Here is a 22,075-nt window from a genome sequence, read left to right as displayed (position 1 = left end):
ATTGAGAACCGAAAAACTCCATTAAGTGTGGCTAAAAATTATGAAGGCATGTGTTGCTCTGCATTAGAAATATGCTGCAGAGTTCAGAGCAGTGTAGTTCATAGGCAGTGCTCTTTTTCTAAAATAATAAAAAAATGTTTAGGGGTACTCTCATTTTCCTACTCAGACTACTGTCCCTCAGTGAGGCCAAACTTAGATTCACAATATGTTTAAGGGTATGCGTACCCCTACGTCCGTCCCCCCAGAAAAAAGCAATGCTCATAGGTAATGAACTAACACTTTGTTGATTTCCTGTGAACGCATAAGATATGATCTTAAGATATCTGGAAGGAATGTGCAGATTAAAAATATCACTTAAAGAATTCATATATCAACATTTTTTAAAATGGAAAAATGCAGGAGAGAGCTGGGGGGTGGGCTGGTGTCACAAAAAAACTTTTGGCATTGCAGTATCCTAGCAATACATCTATCACCATATTTTAGGCTCATGAGGATTCCTTCCCACCTGTCAATATCTTATTAGCTGGCAACTTTATTGGGTTTTATTGAGGGATGAGCAGGGGGTGTATGCAGCCTAGCTCCCTTGCTTGAACTGTCTGGACTAAAGTTACTTGAATGAAGGGAGTATTGGGATAGCCTTCCTTAGAATGCAAGTCATCTGAGACTGCTTGAGTTCCCTTGATTTCTTTGGCTGTAGTCTTCCAGCAGTCTCCTGTAAAAGCAAGCAGGGAGATTATATAAAAGGATTTTAAGGCTGCACTTACAACTGCTTTTTCCTTGCCTTGTTCCGACTTACCCTAAAGTGGCTTTTACCCTGAATCCTGCCTGGTTTGTTCCCCATGTGCCCTTAGGTTGATGCCTAACTCTGCTATGCCACCCACATTTATTATTGCAATGAATGTATTGGTTTTCAATTAATCTTAGCTGTATTATGCTATAGATGCATCATTTACTTGGCTGGTGGTGTTTATTCTAAAACGCCTGAACTTCAGAGTGGGATGGATGCAGGTAGGAATGGGTTCATGGGAGACAAAAGATGTTTCAATTCAAAAAGGCATTGCCACCTTGCTTTTCCTATTAGTGGAAATTGTTTATTCATTTAGCTTTGCTAAAACTTGTTCATATTCTTTCAGAAAACAAAGGATAATATTTAGGGAAGGGGGAAGGGGGAAATAACACAGTCACTTTTTCTTTTATTACATAGCTTGCAAACTGAGTATCAATGGATTCATTGTAGGAGTTAGGGTGGATCAGCTAATAGTTCTTAACTCGGCTTGAGAAGCACTATGCTTTTAAAGCACATGACTTCCTCCCAAGTATTCCGGGAACTGTAGTTTACGCCTAACATATCTACAATTTTAGCATGCTTAAAAACTACGGTTCCCACCATTATTTGTGCTTTAAATGTTCCCTAGATGTACGGTGTGTACATAGCCATAGCTCCTGGAACAGCAGTGGTTACCTACCCTAGAAGCAATTGAAGAAATGCCACTGAGATTTGGTTTGTAGAGCCTGGAGTGCAAAATTCTCAGAAGAAACACAATTATTTTCCATTTAAGAATGGCACTGTATAAAACATTTTCTATCATCACTTTTAATGTCTTGCACATGTCTTTGAGGAAAATAAAACCCTTCTGGGTCTTGTAGACTATTTCCCACAATAAAATTTAATCCATTTCCCTGATATATTGGTATCTTGAGACTTTGAAGCCTATAGTATCATAAAAGCTTTGTCTAATTTCATTAATTTCAGTAAAAGTTCCTTGTTTATATCATATCCTAGACCATTAAAGTGCCCAGACTCATGTCTTTAAGGTCATCAGACTGTTCTCCTTAATATAAAGAGATAAGAAATGGGGAACCACTGACCTCAACAAATTCCCTATGGAAACACCTTAGTAGCTTCCCAAGGGTTTGGTGATCTCCTAAACCTCACATAAAGCCTCATAGAAATGGCATTTTGTGGGATGCCAAGTATCTCCACCCCTTAGGACCAGTCATTTCTTCCATGGGAAATGCCTATCAAACCTCAGTGAAACCTGTAACAGTTGCTCTTTGGGGTGGTACCATGCCCATTTGCTAATCTGGTTGAGTTGTCTTAAATAAACTAGAATTCCTGAAGAATTATGTAGTTTAATATGCCTGATTTCCTGAATTCCCTGTCAGACATTAGATTCTGTGATGTCCCCCAGATGCTTGAGAGGTTAATAGTAATAGCTGGGATGCATATAGTGATACTGAGAAAGAATGTTATCAATAAAATGGCTCTTTCTCCTTGGTTGCACACTGTTGTCCCCCCCCCCCCGGAATTTAAGTTCAGATGAATTATTCTCACAATAATGGCTTCGTGTATCAATAGGTTTGTGTGTCTGTTTTGAAAAAAGGCCTTCTTATGTTTGTGCTGTCAGTAGCTAATTTCTCAGTGGAAGGATAGCAGCTGTTCAGTGATTGAAACATGAAGAAAGATGTGTTGGAATCAGATAAGCATCACTTCCAAAGCAGATTTACCTCCACATTTGCTTGCCTTTGTAATATTACTAGCAGTTAAGGAATGCTGAAACTGAGCTTTATGCTTGATTTGAATCATAATCTCATAAGATATAGTAAAATCTACCTTTAACATGCTTTGGTTGCCATTTTGCGTCGACACACAGCAAAATGCTCATACAGCATGACAAACTAAAATTATAATCAAGGGAGGTATATTGACCTTTGAGAGTAGTATTGTAAAGGTTCTAATTGTTGTCCCTTATGATTATAATTTGCCTTTTTGATGGCTTATGAGACTCTTCTCCTACCCCCATTTCCCCCTTTTCATCTGAAGTGATTTGTAGCTGCACAGCATTACACTTTTATCTCCACTTCCAAAGCTGCACTTGTAAGACTACATTCAGCAGCAGATTAATCCCCAAATAGCTTGGTTCAGTTTTCACAGCTGCTGCCAAATAGGCCTTCCTTCGCAGCCTTTTTCAGAATTTCTGGTCATTATAATTAGCAATTACTCATGGCAAGGTTGTTTCTACATTTCAGAGTTGTTGTTGTTGTTGTTGTTTGGGGGGGGGGGAGGAAGGACCTTCATTAGTGTACTTTATGAGCAGGAATTATCAGTGTGAGAACTTAGGAGGAAACCATTGTTTTAATATTCAGAAGTTGATTTTGAACATTATTATAAATGTGAAAGCTCTGAAGTAAAGTTGTGGCAGGGGTGGGACACAGTCATCAGATGTAGCCTTCCCACTATACATGGCGAGTCCCTCAGATCACAAAGGAGGCCGCTGGTCTCTTTGGCCAAGCTTTGTTAGCTCTTCTGTCACAGGCATTGAGTTTTCTTTCCACTGTAATAAAAGGTCTGCTGGGTAATATTTAGGCTACTGGGATATGAATAGAGCAGATGTATTCCTTCCCACCATAAAAGCTATGGGATTGCCCAGCCCTGTTAAAAATAAAAATAATTTCCTTTGTTCAGGTCTGTTGGAACTAGAATTACATTCAAATTACTTGCTCATGAAGACTATCTTGAAGAGAACCTGGCCAAAAGCTCCATCTACTCTCCCTCCACTTCCAGGGACACTAGTTTTTGTTTTCTTCACAAGGGATGGCACGCTTATGTCTTGAATGAAGATACTTATCCAGAGGCAATATCCTTTCACAAATTCAAAGAATGGCTGCAGTCTGTGCCCAGATCCTCGTGAAATTTTATCTCCATGTAACCCACAAACTGGCCTGGATCAAAGCATTTGGAATACGCCTGCCTACCTTACAACTTTTGTTAATGATGTGTTTTGGTACTTGCTAAACCATATGGCTGTTAGAGGATACTTAGTTCTTGCTTTCACCAACATGGAGTGTAACAAAAGAGACAGTAGTATTCTGGTTATAGGCTGACCTCCTTTGGCACTTGCACAGACACTATGGTGGGAGGGGTCTGGTTGCTTGTCACCTATCACCAGGGGCGCCAGCTTTACATGGCCAAGTTGTCTTCTGCACCCTTAATGTCTGCTGGGAGGGGGTGGAGGAGGGTGAGCGCAGAGCCAAGCACTGTGTGGCCTCAGTGGCCGGCTCCTCCTGAGCACGAGAGGAGAAGCCACCGGCCATTGAAGCTGCACCATGTTGGGCTCCTCGCTTGGCCTCCCACCGACAATATGACATAGCTCATGCATCACATGCATGATGTTACATGTATGTGTCACACACATGATGTCACGTGTGCACAGTGCACACCAGGCTCCCTCAATCTTGGGTGCAAGGCGGCACCTCTGCCTATCATATATGAGTGGTTTACTTGATGTAAGTAGCTTTGAGACTCTTCTTTTGTATAAAACAATGGATAAATTAAGAAATAGGATAAAATAAAGATGCCCTCAACTTGTAAGGAATTGATGGCACAGCCCACTTGCCGCAGAGTGCACGAGGCCTAGTGTGTTCCTCAACTAGCATATATCAAGAGTGTTGAAACAAAGAGGAAAAGGGGAAGTTTTAAGTCTTCCAAAACTTTTTGGCCTGTTAGCAGCATTTTTATAATAAAACATTCAAGTTTGAACCTATAATATTAGGACTATGTGTTTTGGAACGGCTGAAGGCCTACTAGCAAGTGAAAATGTGTATACCACAGAATCTTAGTTGTATAGATTCAAGGACTCTGAAAAAAGGAAGAATGAGATAATTTGTAATTTTAACAAGAAAAGGTACCATTCAGTAGTAGAAGAACTTTTAGTATTGTCTTCTTTGAGTATATGTAATATTCCAGGTTCTTTATAAAAATAAAAAAGGTAAAGGGACCCCTGACCTTTAGGTCCAGTCGCATAGATAAGTGATCCTAAATTTGAAATGAAATGCACTGAGTCTAGGTGTGCTTACTCCCAGGTAAGCTTCTGGGAGTAAGAATCCTACATGAGTTTACTCAGAAGTAATTCCCACTGTATTCAGTGGGGCTTATCCTGATGCATAGAATTACATTCTCAGCTGATAAATAATTAGTATTGGTTATTTGTTTCAATTACCATGCATTGTGATTCAGAAGCAAAATTTTAAAAAAGAAAACAATTGGCCTAAATATACTTTTTCACATGAAACAAAGATTTCAAACTTTACTCTCACAGAAATAACATACCTTAACTGAATTAGTTGCTCAGTGCTCTTACTCCTAATGACAATTTATGAAGATGATTTAATCTTACAGTATAAGTGAATGCTCTGCTGACAGGTTCTCATATGAATAGATTAAGCTCTCATTTTAGACATTTTTATCGTATTGATTCATTCCTTTGGAAGAATGTTGGCTTTTACATTTTTAGAAATGATTCCAAATAGCTTGTCCAGATTACATCTTGCATTTGAATTTCAGCTGTGATTATGTTACAGCGGAGACTGACAATTATATAATAGGTATATTTCAAACAGTATAGGAGAAAGCAAGCAGGCTGGTCTTCCTAGACAGGATGCATCTTTGTGTGTACACCCCATATAGGAATTAGACAAGTTTGTATAAGATGCTTTCAGAAAATATATGTGTCCGAGCTTTTAATATGTATTCACAATCTATATTATTGCTTACAGAATATATACAAGCCACCTCTCTGTCAGAAGTAGACTAAGAGGATCATATAATATGACCCACAAGGGCCATCTAGTTCAGCCCTCTGAAATGCAGGAAGGTGCTTTAAAAGAAATGCTTTATTTCCAATAAATAATGCAAACTGATTGCAATGAATGGGTTGAGTCCAGAGGATCCTTTCTACAAACTCACAGGCTTATTGTATTTGTGAAAGGATCTGAGATCTGAAGCTTGAATTAGAGAAGCGGGTGGGGCAGTGAGGCTGATTCCCCTTGTCCCTGCTGTCCCCTGTGCTACTGCCTATGCTATTCCAGATGACACCCCCCCAACACTTTCAGTGGACGTATGGGGCACCAGGGGAAAGAAAAAGAATAGAACATCATCCCCCCCACTCTTCTTCCCAAGGGAGAGTGGATTACTGCTCACAGGAATTCTAGATCCAACCCATTACTTTTTATGACAACCATGGTACAGTAGTGTATGTCCCGAATTAAATGAATGAGCTACATAATGGAAAGGTTAAGAACTTCCACCCCTAAAACCACTTGAATAGCCACCCATTCTCTAATTCATTGTGTGATGCATGCGTACGAGATAGGACAGGTCGTGATGTTTGAGTCTCTGAGCTTCTGGCGCAGCTTAAGCGAATGTTTCCGGGGACTTTGTCTGGTGAAGGGCGTTAAAGATAAAAAGTGAGGTAAAAGGCAGTGAGCGCAGCCAAGGACAGGAAGCATCAGGCTGCTGCATTTAATCACTGATTGGTACCAGGGGAAATCCTCTCTGCATGAAGCCAACAGTTGCCTGAAGAAAGGATGGAGGATCTGAGGAGAGCCTTCTAACTGTTTTTGCACATGTGCTTGGCATTTTAGCAAGCTTACTTATTGGTCATAGAGGTAATCACAGTAGTAAATGCTCACTACCAGAATCATTTTTATTGGGTATTACAGGACCAGATATAGCCAGGAAGATAAGGAAAATATTTGTGTATGCCACCACAGCAGCGAGAGTACTTACAGCAAAACATTGGAAGAGTGATCAAATCCCCATCAGATCAGAATGGTTACTAAAATTGGTAGAATATGCTGAACTAGATAGTCTCTCAGAAAAGATTAAAGATAAGCAAAAACAGGAGTTCATTGATAACTGGAAACCTCTAAAGAGTTACTTTAAAAATCAGTGTTGCAATATGAATTCGGTAGCAGCTTTTGAATAAGCTCTGTAAATAAAGGTTAAATGGGTTAAAATAGATATATACACATAGATGCATATTAATATTTTATTATGATTTTGCTGATAAATTTAGGTAATAGGTTTATGAGAGTGAAAAGATGTTGAGAAGGAAGGGAAGTCAAATTTATGAATATATATACTTCTTTGTTGGAATTTTTATTTTGATGAGTTTGATTTACAGATTATAAAATGTCTTTGATGTATGGATGTAACCATGGTTAATAAAGCATAAAAAAGAAGAATGTAAGCATTGAGTGACTGTGGGAGGGAGCCAAAAGGTGCAGCATGTGGAGTAAAAATAGGGTTGCCATATTTCAAAAAGTGAAAATCCGGATGCCAAATCTAAAAAGAAAAGGAAAAAAAATTGAGCTATAATTTAGGTTCCCTCCCCCCATACAGCAGATAAATACAGTGGTACCTTGGGTTACAGATGCTTCAGGTTACAGACTCCGCTAACCTAGAAATAGTACCTCGGGTTAAGAACTTTGCTTCAGGATGAGAACAGAAATCGTGCGACGGCAGTGGGAGGCCCCATTAGCTAAAGTGGTACCTCAGGTTAAGAACAGTTTCAGGTGGGTCCAGTAGAGCAGCATTGGTGGGAAGGAGGAGTAGATATTGGCAGGCAAAAAGCTTAGGGTGCGGTCCATCTCTCTCCCTCAATATCTGTTTGTTTCTTTCCATTGTTCATAGCCTACATTTAGTTTCCAAGAAAACCCAAGTTAGCCAACAAAGAAAGTTATAATACCGTTCAGTATTTATTTTTTGTCTAGCACCCCCCCACACACACACAAAAGGCTCTGAGGCACAACAACAATCTTCTAACATATATGATGGCAATAAGAGTTAACACAAATTATTATAATATGCAAAGGGGGGGAGAGAAACCTTCCATTATAAAAATATGGGTGGGTTCTTTTTGACACTTGCTTCATAGTACGTGTGGACCGGATTTCTTACTCCTGGTTTTAAATTCTAAAAAGGGTCCCTCAAAATTATCCTGTTCACTTTAATTTAATTTGGCAAGATGCTTATGAAAGCAAATCAGAGGGAGAGAGAGAAAGAAGAAGTATGCATACCAAGCCAGGTCAATGTTTTGATTACTACAGCACAATTCTGTTTGTTTGTTTGTTTAAAATAGTTTTTAAAATGGCCCCCCAAAAATACTTCTTGAGTCCAATAATATAGTGTAATACAGTAGGTTGGGCATATAATTAGGTTTTTTAATGAAAAAATAATAAAAAATACACCCTAAAGCACTGCAGATTAGATATTGATGTTAATATTGTATTAGTACTATGTGCTGTTCCACGATACATTGTCTAAAACCACATTACACTGTTCTGAATGTACCTGGCCTTCAGCATTTGCTGAAGGGAACAACATGTAAGCTATTCTGGGGAAGAAAAGCAGGCACAAATATAATAATTAATAAATGGTGCTAGATGGATGTGACTATTGTTCCACATGCAGATATACCTTATGGGAATGTTTGAATAGTTAGCATCAGCTGAGTTAGAGAAACAGTCCAAAAGGAACTACAGTGGTACCCCGACTTACGAATTTAATCCGTTCCGAATGCACATTTGTAGGTCGAAAAATGTGATTTCCCCATAGGAATGCATTGGAAACGAAATATTCGGAAAAATTCATAGGTCGAGTAAACCACATCTAAAATTCGTAAGTCAAGTAAACCCCATCTAAAACCGCCAACGGATGTCCATTCGTAAGTCGAAAAATTCGTATGTCGAGTAATTCGTAAGTTGAGTAAACCCCATCTAAAACCGCCAACGGATGTCCATTCGTAAGTCGAAAAATTCGTATGTCGAGTAATTCGTAAGTCGAGGTACCACTGTATCTGTTTACAATTCAAAGATTTCCTATGTGAGAGAGCTTGGTTAAATTAAATATATCTATCATATGCAGGAGGAAAACAAATTAGTTCAACTCCCTGTTTCCTTTGCAAACAGAGAACTTCAGTAGTTTGGCATCATTTGACGGCCTGAGCATTTTTTGTACCTTTTCTTGCCTTTTATGCAAGTCAAGTGCTCACTTTTAACTGTGCTATTAAAAAGAGGAAGAGGGAGTTAATTTCAGCCGCAGCCTCTCCCCCCTACCTCTGACTGTGTGACTGACTGGACAGACACCAGCAGTTTTCTTTATCAAATGCTCCTGATGGGGTGATGCTTGTTATCCAGAAAGGCAGCTACAGAACAACTAACTCTCTAATACAGAGGAAATGCTCTGAGTAATCTTCACAAAACTAGATAAAGCTGAAAAATGCTTCTGTTTCAGTGATAATGTTTCAACATACGCATTTAAGGAAACAAGGCCTAATTCCTAAATAAAAGGTCAGCTGTCTTCGTTTATCACATGTTCATGCTGACTCTGGATGGAAAATTGAACCAGGACATGAAAACATGAGGTTTGTCACAGCTGAATAATTTTATTTCATAGGACTCATGTTTGCTGCCAATTACCTTCATTTTAAAATTGCATTCAGCCTGCAGCTGGTTCTTATACAACGTAGTTTTCACCATGGCCATCAATGAGTGATCTACATTCTACAGCCTCTGAATGGACTTGCTTTATTTGTTTCCTTGTTTTGTATCAGTTCCAAAGCACAGAAAAGGGGAGTGTTAATCCATTCCTCCTTTGTCATTTTCCTGCAGAAAACTTCTCCCGGAAGCTGCTATTTGCTCTCAAATTTGCGGGCAAAAAGCAGCTTCAACAGGGCAGAATGGGTTAAATCTCCTCTCTCACTGAACTGCCCGAATTCAGAATCCCATGACTGTGTTTTTCTTTTTTTTTCCTAAAGAAAGAGACGTGGTGGTTGTATCCATATGCAATAAACTGTTTTAAATATTTATGAGAAAATAAAGGGATGGATGACCATAAAGACTTTTTGATAGGTGTGAGACACTCTCAAAAGATAAACTATTAGAAATTGTAGGAAGTAGTAGCTCCAATTGGTTGCAGAGAATTCAAGTAAGATCATCAGCTATCAAAATTTTATAACAAACAAGGCTCCTTAAGTATACCAAGGGAGATGGACTGAACCATTAAAGTATTTTCTATCCTGCATGGAGATAGGACTGTGCCTGCCCTGTTTCTGTGTAGATTTTAATGAGAAATTTGTTTAAAAATCTGTGTGGAAACAAAAGGCACTTATGAGGCAGTCCAAGAGCTGCAGCACTGCCTCTGTTCCTCTAAAATAAAATAAAAAAATCTTTATTTTATACTTTTAAAAATTGGTAATTCAGCCACCATACCCACAACTGTTCACTTGATGACATAATGTATCCTTATGCATGTGCAGACACACAAGCACACATAGAGCACGCATACTACATGTGTGATGTGGTGCTCTCTCTCTCTCTCTCACCCACACACACACACATATGCAGGATATATACACCACATTTTTGACAGAGAGAAGGAGACAGCTCTGCACCCATCAAAAGTGCTGCAGTGGATAGAAGTGGAAACACTGCATTTTGCTCTTCACAGAACAACCAGGACGCAGCATTTTAAGTCCTCTGGAGCGCAATGCTGTGATGAGGTAACAAAGCCCTCCACCTTCTCCTTAGAGATCGTTCTCTAAAGACAGCTCTCTAAAAAGCAGGCAGAGGACATTATCTCCCAATCTTAGCACTTAGCACCACAGCGCTGGTATTGGCTGGGGGGGGGGCTGGGGGGCCACTTCCTGTAGCTTGACAGGCCATGGGTTAGCCACACCTGCCATAAGCACTCTGGATCCACACTGTAGTGTTTTTGTAAGTTGCAAATTCAGTGAACAAGGACTGGCCTTTTCCTTATTCAGACAGCATTGGCTAATAGTTAAAAGCCACAGTATTGTGTATATCTATATTTACTAATATGGGATTTCAGCATCCATTTCAGCAGCTGAAATTTATGGGACCAAGTTTCCATTACCCATTAGGGTCAAATCAGGCATTGTGTGCATATGTACTATATTCTTTCTTCTATGAAATTAATATTTAATATGTTAAGAATTAGGAGTAAGACAATTATGCAGACCGACACACAAAGTTAGGTTGAGAGGCTATATTAGATGTGCTTCAGTAGAAATAAAACTTGTATCTGCTCTTGCTTAGAATTGAAATGTGTGCGTATTAAATAAAAAGTATAAAACACACACAGAATAACTGAGAAGCTGAGACTTTTGTGCAGTCAGTATGTTGCCTAGAATACAGTTTTATTGCTAATTCATAAACTCCTACTAAATGACTTTTACAGTGGAAACACTGATCCTGCCATCATTGTAGCTATGGAAATAGCGAGGCATTTATAAGGATCTGGTTACATTACATCTGTTTACCACACCATCTGGGTGTGTGTATGTGTGTACACACAGAAGGAGCAAGGGAAGACAATTTTCCTCTATGTATTAATTTATTTATTCAGGGTGATATACAATTGTACAGTGAAAACAGATTAAAAACAATATAAAAGCAACAACTAAAAATAGGTTTCATAACAATACAAATAAACACCAGACAGATAATAATAATAATAATAATAATAATAATAATAATAATAATAATAATAATAATAATTCAGTTGGAAAAGCATGTATAATAATAGCACAAATCATTTTGCTTTGAGCAGGGGTAGTCACTGACGTGTATTGACAATGCTAGCAAATTTGAGGTATAAAATGATAATCACAACAAAGTATACAGCACTATTTTGCAATGTAGTCTTGAGTTGAGTACCCAAAAGCAGGGCTTTCATATAACCCTCATCAATTAAAATCTTTCCATATACCCGTCTGAAATGGTGCCTCTGATCCTAGCTCTAGTTTTTAATTTTTAATTTTTAATTTTCCACTGCTTAATATATTCACAAACAATGTCAAAACGGAAACAGTTCATTATTGTGGAATATTACCCAAGAAAACACCCTCTAGCAGATTATTAGCAACTCTTGTAAGAATTCATTTTTGGAGACAATTAGACACTATCTGGTTCTCATGCTCATTTTCTAAAGCTATGCTGTTTGTTTATGAGCAAGAAATTGAAGAAAACAACATTCCAGGATGCGAGTGACCAGGATGGTGAAGGTACTGGAAACCAAATCCTATGAGAAACTGTTGAAGAGATAGACGAGCCTTAGAAGAATATTGCAGGACTAGACCAAAGACCCACTATTTTTATAATGGCTAACCAGATGCCCGTGGGAAACCTGTAAGCAGGATAAGAGTGCATCAGTACTCTCGTTACTCATGTTCACCAGAAACTGGTATTCAGAGGTATACCACTTCTGATAGGGGAGATGGTACACACCTACAATGATGGTAGCCATTGATAGTGTTATCCTCCATGAATTTGTTTAATCCCCCTTAAGAGCCTGCAAGTTGGTAGCAATCACTGTATCTTGTGGTTATGAATCTCCTAGTTCTAACTATGTGCTGCTTAAAGAGAAAGTTAAGGTGAAAGTTGAGCTGTCTGAAGGATTTGTTTTCTGTTGCTCTAGAGAACAAGTATGGATCTGATGGGTGGCATTCAACTAAGTGGTTGCATCCCCAGAATGAGGTCCACTTGTTTAATGGATCATTCCCCCGTCTCCTCTCCCCAAACTCCCTAAATATGCTCTGGCAGGTTAGGAGAACCTCTAGAACAGGTTTAGAGGGAACATGGAGGGAGGAGAGGGTTCAAAAGTCTGGTTGCACAAGTGGACCTTGCTTTGTGCACATACACCACTTAGTGGTACATTGAATTCCATCCAATGGGTGGAAATAGCTGGGAATCAGATTTCATTTAAATATTAGGAGAAATATCCTAATGATAAGAGCTGTTTGACAGCGCACAGGACCACGTCAGGTGGTGTGGGCTGTCCTTTACTGGAGGTATTGAAGTAAGAGTATGGCTGGCCCCCAGTCACGGTATATTAGGTGACTCTGGCATTATAGATCATGCATTGATTCATTGGGGTGAATTCAATGCTAGTTAATTTTCATTGAGTCTACTCTGAGTAGGACTAGCATTGAATACAACCCTATGATCACCAAGTTCCCTTCCATCTTGGTGATTCTTTGATTCCATTCTATACGACTTTTGCTCTTGTTCTGTCCAGCCTGACCTGGAGTACAACTGAAGGTAATTGGAATTATGCCATGGCAGTTCATCAGTCAAATGCTCCTTTGAAATAAATAGGATGATTCTTTTTCTTTTTAAAAAACCACATCTTCTATTTCATTTTAATGTAGCTGAAGAGAATAGTTCAAAGTTCATAGAGAAGGGTTCAAAGTTTTAAGTTTCTTGTGGTTATGTTTGACAAAGGGTGAGAACCATGGTCCAGGGAAAACAATTTGTGTGAAAGTGACATTGAAATCAATGGGGAAAGTTATTTTAAGTATATAGGTATATATCAGTAAATTAAGACAGAATAAAAGCAGCAGCAGTATCTGAACGACCGTCAGAATTTTCCAGTCCAGTAAAAAAATTTTTTTTCTGAAGGATAGTTTTCTGAAGGATTAAAGGGACAAGCCAACTCAGAGGCACAATTTTTCAAAGTGGCTGTATTCAGGCATGAGGGCATGAAGTCTCATTGGCAGATCTGGAGATTCACTTGAGAGAAGACATTCCTTAAACTGGCTGTGACTAACTTGCCCCATTGATTTCAGTTGGACTTAACTTCCTCCCAACTGGAAACATGCAAATCACATTTTTTTGGCACTTGCTATTTTAATACCCACTATACTAAACAAGTAATTGTAGCTGTGACCCAGCAAGACTAAAGTGTGTGTGTGTGTGTGTGTGTGTGTGTGTGTGAGAGAGAGAGAGAGAGAGAGAGAGAGAGAGAAGAAAACCTCCAAGAAATATTTATAAATCAAAACATCCAGCATTTATTTTAAATTCCAATATTCTAAATCCTATTTCCAATTATTGCCGATATATTAAAAATGAAAAGGAAGACACCAATATTGAGAATTTTTTTCTTTCCTTAGCTGCAAGATCAGCTTCTTCTAATTTTAGATATTGGTAGCGATACAGTAATCCTAAATAGGATATAGGATGTGATAATATAGGGTGGGTATTGGATGTTTTGAAACGTAGACCTCTCTTGGAAGTTTATTCTGCTCAGCGTGAGATTTGTCACTCAAAACCCCCATGGCCTTACCTTTAACCCACTTCTATTTATGCTCTGCTGCAATAATTTGAAACCATGTGTAATACCTGACCAGTGCATGCTGGCAATCAATGGACCATTTTGAATTGGCCTTTGTATATTTTGTTATACAACAGAGCTTTTCAGAGTATTTGGAACAGTATTTTCATAGCTAGGAGTCTGTCTCCAGCAGTCAAGGTTTTAATAAATTTTAATTTCTAGTGTTCATCATGCTATGCATATGTATTTCTGTTACATTAATGTTTCTTAGAATCCTGTTGTTGCAGGTTTCCTTTCTTTCTTTCCACATTATATAATTCCTTGTTTTTAGAGTGCTTCTTCATTATTGAAACAAACAAACAAACAAACAAAAAATCCTTCCAGTAGCACCTTAGAGACCAACCAAGTTTGTTATTGGTATGAGCTTTCGTGTGCATGCACACTTCTTCAGATTCTTCATTGTTGGTGCATGATATGTATATAACCGTAAGAGTAAAAATAAAATTTAAAAATCTTGTAAATGCTCGTATTTACAAGCGCTTTCAAAATTTCTGCTTAGCCTAAGTGCAAGCAACAGATAAGTTTTGATGCTCATGTTGTCATTAATATTAGCAGACAAATATTTTTTTATTCGCATTTGTTGCTAGCGTTAAGCGACTCAGTATGATAGGCATGAAATAGCTCCTGTGGTTTGTTCTTCAGTCGAGCAGCTGAGATTCAACTGAGAACATAAATGCTGGTTGTAGCTGTTCAAACAGCAGTAGCAAGTAGCATCATATGCCCGTGTTTCACTCATCAAGCAGCATTAGCTTCACTTTGCAGACATAGCACCAATGACTGTCCAGCTTTGGTTCAGCTTTGCCTGGTTTTCTCCCCTTACTAAGCTTTCCAGAAATCTGAAAATCAAGTTTTCATCTGTCACACTGATGGTGTGTCCAGCAGTGCGATCCTATGCATGTTTACTTGTAGTAAGTCATACTGAGGGCTTACTTTCAAGTGGGGACATGGGTGGCGTTGTGGTCTAAACCACTGAGCCTCTTGGGCTTGCTGATTGGAAGGTTGGCAGTTCGAATCCACACAACAATGGTGAACTCGCATTGCTCTGTCCCACCTCCTGCCAACCTAGCAGTCCAAAAGCACACCAGTGCAAGTAGATAAATAGGTTCCGCTGCAGTGATTAGGTAAACGGCGTTTCCGTGTGGTCTGTGGACAAACGCTGGCTCCCTCGGCCTGAAGTGAGATGAGCACCACACCCCATACTACCTTGAAAGTCGAACAGAATCCATTCTGGAAGTCCCTTCGACTTCCAAAATGTTCCGAAACCAAAGTGCAGAAGCCCCGTCGGACATTTGGGTTCCAAAGAACATTCGCAAACCGGAACACTCACTTCCAGGTTTGCGGCGTTTAGGAGTCAAAACATCTGAGTACTAAGGCGTTCAGCATCCAAGGTATGACTGTAGTTGCCTTTGACTGAACTTAACCATCCAGGGGTCATTTACCTTTACCTTTACGCTTACTTTCAAGTAAATATGCATAAGGTTATAGCTTTTTCCAATCACATAATTTAACATTTTCTTAATAACTGTATATGTATTTTTAGGTCAGTTTGCACCTTTATCCAGGATACACATTTAGCGGGTATCACTGCAGCTCTGACTTCGTCCTGCTACTGGCCATAATGGCAGCTGGGTTAGAAATAGTTGCCTGTGATGTGATTGAGGGGGAAATGAAGTAAGGTCCAAAGAAGGGTGGGAAAGCACACTATAAGATGAAAGCAAAGGAAATGGAGTGACAGCCAAGTTTCTAGCATCTGGTGACATTTTCTGGTGACAGTATCCATAGTGGAGAGATCTATGTGGTTGGTCTGTGGCTGCTGTAATAAACTTTACAAAATTAAATACTGTCCTCGTGGTCATCATTGCTTGTTGGGTGGGCAGGCAGTTTCACTTAGTTTTGTGGCTTTCTTCCATGATACTGAAACCCCAAAGTGTGAATTATTGTCACAGTATTTGGCTGAAAGCATTGAAATTCCCTTCCCTGAATAGTTTTTGCTGTACTCGAAGCCTGTTCAGAGTTGTTATGTAGAGAATTCCATGGGTGCAAAGAAAGAAGTGTTCTGGGAGCCAGAGTTTCATAAGGAGCGTGTGGGTGGGTGCCAAAGGGACAAACCTCGACAAGTTTCAAATAGACTTGCCAGGTCTCAGGGCTTGACATAAAATAATAGGGTTTTAGTCTCTTTCTCATTAATGGTATTGTCTAATTTTGCTATTATTACCTGGTTCAGAATAGGCATTTCATGTGCTGTAAAGCGTGCTATCCATGTGCAAGGTTATATAGATATAACAGATTAATTTATCAGCTTAGGTTTTTAAAAAACAGCTGAGGGATCTACTTAAAAAACACCCCCACCCCACAAATGCTTACAGGCTGTTTCCTGCTTCAAAATGCAACCATCCTTGAGCTCTCAAATTCTTCCCACTGAGTCTCAGGGGGTGATTCTCATCAGACCCCAACTATTCAAAAGCAGTGCCTCAGGCAGCAAACAAAACTCAGGCTGTACATTGATTTCACACACACATAACAGGTATCTGGACTGTGACTATTGCCCACAAGTAATTAAAGGAAGGGGAGTATAAGAAAACTTTTGAGGGAATGCTTGCATCAGTCTTTCTGCTGCAGATCTCCTGTGCATTGTTGCAGAAGATTATGAGAATGCCTTTGGATCACATGACACCAGTAAAACCTGCCGTGTTTAGCCTAATCCGTGCACTGAGACTATGCCATAGAATGCATGCAAAAGCTCTCCAGTGAGCTGTGGTGTTGCAGCACATTGTAGGGCAGGTGTGGGGAACCTTTGTCCCTCTAGATGCTGCTGAACTACAAGACCCATCACCCCTGGCTTTTGGCCATTAGTTGGTGGGAGTTGTAGTCCAACAACATCTGAGGGCCAAAGGCAAGTGGGTCTCTGCACTGGTTTCCTCATTAATGAACCAATGATAAAACTCCACGGGACTTCAGAACTGCACAGAACACATTTTGAAAGTCACTGATATTTATCATACCACTTGAGCATTCAATATTTAGGCAATTGAATGCCTATGCATTTGGAAGCAAAATAGGGCCACCCAAAAATAAGGGAGTGGGTTCTATATACAAGGAGAATCCAAAGATATGCAGAAGTAAAGACATGCAGATTAACAGGAAACTATTAATAATAATAAGGTGCTGGAGGAGACCCTTGAGAGTCCCATGGACTGCAAGAAGATCAAACCTATCCATTCTGAAGGAAATCAGCCCTAAGTGCTCACTGGAAGGACAGATGCTGAAGCTGAGGCTCCAATACTTTGGCCACCTCATGAGAAGAGAAGACTCCCTGGAAAAGACCCCAATGTTGGGAAAGATTGAGGGCACTAGGAGAAGGGGATGACAGAGGACAAGATGGTTGGACAGTATTCTCGAAGCTACCAACATGAGTCTGACCAAACTGTGGGAGGCAGTGGAAGACAGGAGTGCCCGGCGTGCTCTGGTCCATGGGGTCACAAAGAGTCGGACAGGACTAAATGACTAAACAACAACAACAACAACAACAACAACAACAACAACTAATAATAATAATAATAATAATAATAATAATAATAATAATAAAGTTGATAATTACCTGTGACCTTCAGGATTTACAGAATATTAAGAGCAAAGAGATAAGAAAAATGACTGACAAATCTTATTTTCTGGACAATCATAGAATCAGAGAGTGGACTTCCAGGATCATATTATTAAATGTTCACAGAATGCCTGTCTTTGCCAATTGCCAGGGGAGTAGCAAGGAGGGTTGTAGGGGGCGGATCGCCCCATGTTCCATAACGGAGGGGGTGACAAATTATCAAGGAACAATTACTGCCCTACTAGGGCGGTTCATAAAAAACTTTTTTTAAATGCCTGCTCCAAAGGTCTTAACTTACTATTCTAGGGATTATATAGCTATATAAGAAATTTCATGCATATCGGTTAATATCTTGACCCTCCTCCACCAAAATAGCTGTTTATTTGGCTGTTTTCCAATGTCGTGAAGGCTGAAATTTAAGTTCAGTGGAGCACTTACTGTTCCCAACCCTAACCCTGTGGAAAGTTATCTAATTAGACTTTAATTTGATTTTGACATGTTTTTAGGAGGTAATTTAATTATTGTTTGATTTTATACCAATGTTATGTATCTGATGTTAGCCACCCTGAGCCTGACTTCGGCCGGGGAGGGCAGGATATAAATAAAAGTTTTTTATTATTACTTGTTGTTATTCCTTTGTTAGAAAATATGAAATAACGGGGAGGGGGTCATTGGGGGGGGTGACAAGAAATTTTCCGCACCGGGTACCACCTGACCTTCCTACGCCTCTGCCAATTGCTACTTTTTGTTGAGGGGGACATGCTAGTGCTAGGTCAGGTCTTCCCTGGATTTCTTCATTGTTTTCTGTGGGCAGCTTTTGATTCCTATTGTAGAGGAGAGGGGGAATAAGGAAACTAGATGTTTTTCAGATTACATATGTCTTTCAGGTTAGTTAGTCTGTCATTCACACATGAAGTATCTTGTGGCTGCTGAAAGTAGGGTTGTCATATGTCCTCTTTTTATGGGACACGTCCTCTTTTTCATGAGTAGAGTCATCATAGTGATCCATAGTTAAAAGTAGAAGTTGGCAAATGTGTCCTCTTTTTGCTCTTCAAAATATGGCAACCCTAGAAAGGTGGAAAGAGGGCTGGTTGAAACACAGAATGTTAGCTGAGGGTGAAAGGGCAACGGACAGCAGGGAGTGACAGGAAACTTGCTTATAGTGAGCCTCCGGGAAGGAAGATTTGGCAGGAGAGGTGTGTGTGTCCCATGAGATTAAAAGGTACACACACTCTCTATACCAGGTATGTCCAACAGGTAGATCACTGGATGTCTGTGGTAGATCACAGGTAGATCATTGGTTCCCCCCAAAGAAGCTGAACAACTGTGGCTCCCCTAAAAAAACATTTTACCTCCTCCCTGAAAAAACTCAACAACTTTGATCTGAACCCCCAAAAAGGGGGTAGATCACTGCCAGTTTTTAACTCTGAGAGTAGATCGCAGTCTCTTGGGAGTTGAGGACATTCCAGATGGAAGGAGAGGGAGAAGGGCACCGTTCCCCTTTCCTGCTCTATAGAACCAGCCACCATCGTCCATACACACACACACATGCTATAGCAATTGCTCAAGTTCAGGACTGGAACACACCCCAAACCTGGGCCCTCTAGCACAATAGAGCACAGCAAGGGAAGCCCTCGGGGAGAGTGACAAGTGGCACTTCCCCCTTCTCCTTTCTTCGCACCCTCCTCCCACTGCCTGAACAGCACTTCAGCACTTCTGTTCCAGGTTGGCCAGAACACTGAACAATATCTGTTGTGGTTCCCACTTGTGGTACTCAATTTGTGTTAGCAGCAAAAGATGAGAGGGAAGGGTTAGCTCTCCGTGCCAATTATTGGCGAAAGAGTGAGTCTGGATTGCTTACTATGTTGGATGATTTGTTTCCCTTGGTTGCTGCATATTATGGGTCATCCACTAACCCAGATATTTTCAGCTGCTTAGTGACTAGTGCTGATGTATTAATACAGTCAGAAGTAAAAATAAAAATAAAAAATCAGCGTGAACGTTTTTGAATTCTATGGCTCTTCTTAAAAACTTCTTTAAAAACTTTGTTTCCACATACCTATTGGCTTAACAGATGGACATATGATTTCAAGCTACTAAACATCAAGGACTGTTTTAAAAGGGGCAAGAATGTGAGTTGAGGAGAGAAGGCTGGAATTAATACCTAGAAAGAATTTGATTCTGGCTCAGACTTAATTGCCTTTCATTTTTCCATCTCTATACAGGCTTAAATTGAATATTGTGCATTTCTGCATCTGTTTATATTGAACAAGAAAACCTGCTACAAATGAGATTATTTTAAACATTCTTTAATAAATAAAGTGAACTCAGATGCATGTAGTTATATACACTCCTCTGAGGTATAAGGATGTTTCTTTGCAAATGTAAGTAGGATTGAACTTCTATAACTAGGCCACAGGAATGTTATTTAAAAGCAACTGAGAGGCATCCATGCAAACTCCTAAATTTAATTCAGTAGTTTAACAAAATAATGTATCCTGGATTTAATGCATATTAATACCTTATGTTGCTGTCCAAATAGTCACTGGAATAAAATGTCATATTTTTCTCTTTTAAATGCAAAGTGTCTTTCGTTCCTTCACTTAACTATTTCATTTCAACCATCTTGGCTACAATCCTCAACAAACATACCTGGCAGTAAGTACCACTGACTTCAAGGAGCTTCACTTCTGACCAGATATACATATGACGGTTAGCGATGCAGCCATTAACCCACTTACTTATGTTGTGGAAATGTAATGAGTAAACAGACAAGAAAAATGAAATGAGGCATTAAAGCTGCAATTCTGTACACTTAGGAGTAAATCCCATTGAACTCAACTAGGCTTTCTTCTGAGTAGACATGCGCACGATTGTATACTTTAATCTGCTTTCTTAATGGGGACATTCCTGGCAGTTAATCCAAACAAGTTGCATCTGTCGTGATGTGGATTTTGTAAAATTTGCTCCTGGGAAAATCAAGGAGACTTAAAAAAACTTCATCCTATTCTCTAGTATTCTCATTTTGGAAGTTGAGTTCACCCATGCCTTGTGTTCAGTGATGTACAAATGATTTAATTGTGTTTAGGTAGGGGTATGCATTGGCTTGAATCTGCTCTGTAGCAAATATTCTGATTGTTATTGACCTAACTCCAGGCTTGTGGCCCAATATCAGCATTTGCAGGTTTTCTCATACACCTGAAAGATTGTTATCCAAAAGGCACCTGATTCTTTTCTTCGTTTGAAACATTTTTTTTTTTGAAATTGGAATTAGATTACTCTTCTGATTTATTTATTTTTCAAAAAGGCATTATGATTTCAGTAATTTTGCTTAAACTTTTAGCGTCAGCTTTTAACTTTTTCCCCATCTGTACGTTTTCTCCTTTTTCTCTAATTGCTAGTGGCTGTACAGTTGAGTGAGATATACAAAGATCTTTCAGTCTTTGCTCCTCTTTCCTCTCATCTTACATCTTCAAGGGGAGGTTGCATGAGGGTTTGGGTTTGGTGTTTTTTTAAAAAAACAAGACATAAAAATTAAAAGCGAGACTGACTAGTACTGAAGCGAGGAAAAAGGCAGCTGGCCTTTTATCACCATAATTTTTGCTAAGTCTAGGAGACAGGAATGGAGATCCATTTCCCACTACCTTTTTTAATCAGCAAACTATATCCTGATTAATTTCTTAAACAGAGTATGTAAAAACAAGGTTGTTAAAAAGATACAACTTGCAAGATAAATTTCAGAATTGTAAGTGCTGGTCTATCTTCATTTTTTCATCTTTCTGTTCTTCACATCAGCTTTTTAAATGACACACAACTTCTTTAATGAAGATTATCTGTATATTAGCTATATGCTCCGGAAGGTTAAACGTTCTGTAGTTTTATCAATATTTGTTGATATTTTTACAGTTACTTGCACTTTCTGTAAGGCAGAGCCACTGTTAGAAAACTGGAGTGAAAACTGGAGTGAAAACTGGAGTGAAAATAAACAGGTTTAAGAAATAAAGCAAGGCAATCTAGAGATTCAGTGTGCAGCTTTGATGTGGAATTCATATAAGGTCAGGGCCAGAACTAATATCAAGGAGAAAGAGTTGGCCTTTCTCAAGAGGCAAATTTGGGACTATTGTGAAAAGGTCAGCAACTTACCAGTTATTTTGTTTAAATAATTATTAATAATCGCTCAATTATTAATTAACACATTTTCAAGTATTAATCAACAATCAATGAATTAATTAATAATAAATTGCATGATTTTTTATTCTATTTTTGTTTATGGGGTGCCATTTCTATTTTAGGCGCCAAAATATTTTGAAACTTGTATGGAATGCTTTCGTTGTGTGAGCAAAACATACTTTCTTCCATAGGCTCCCACTCTGAACTCAAAGCTCAGATTTTGTCCCAAAACCTGACATGCTCCCCCAGCTCTCCTTTTCAACAACTGAGTGGAGCCTGTCATTTGCATGGATTATGTCCTCTTCAGTGCATGGATTATGTCTGCAGCC

The 22,075-nt window shown here is 39.2% G+C and overlaps 1 protein-coding gene across 15 annotated transcripts in view; it reads left to right on the top strand.

The window, feature by feature from the left end:
- The window catches only part of ERC2 (ELKS/RAB6-interacting/CAST family member 2), a 519,409-nt gene that overhangs the window by 415,057 nt on the left and 82,277 nt on the right, over nt 1-22,075 (top strand). The gene's annotated exons all lie outside the window — the stretch shown is intronic.

This window comes from Lacerta agilis, chromosome 2 (genome assembly GCF_009819535.1).
Source record: "Lacerta agilis isolate rLacAgi1 chromosome 2, rLacAgi1.pri, whole genome shotgun sequence".
Classification (NCBI taxonomy): domain Eukaryota; kingdom Metazoa; phylum Chordata; class Lepidosauria; order Squamata; family Lacertidae; genus Lacerta; species Lacerta agilis.
This window is presented reverse-complemented; position numbering and strand designations above follow the sequence as displayed.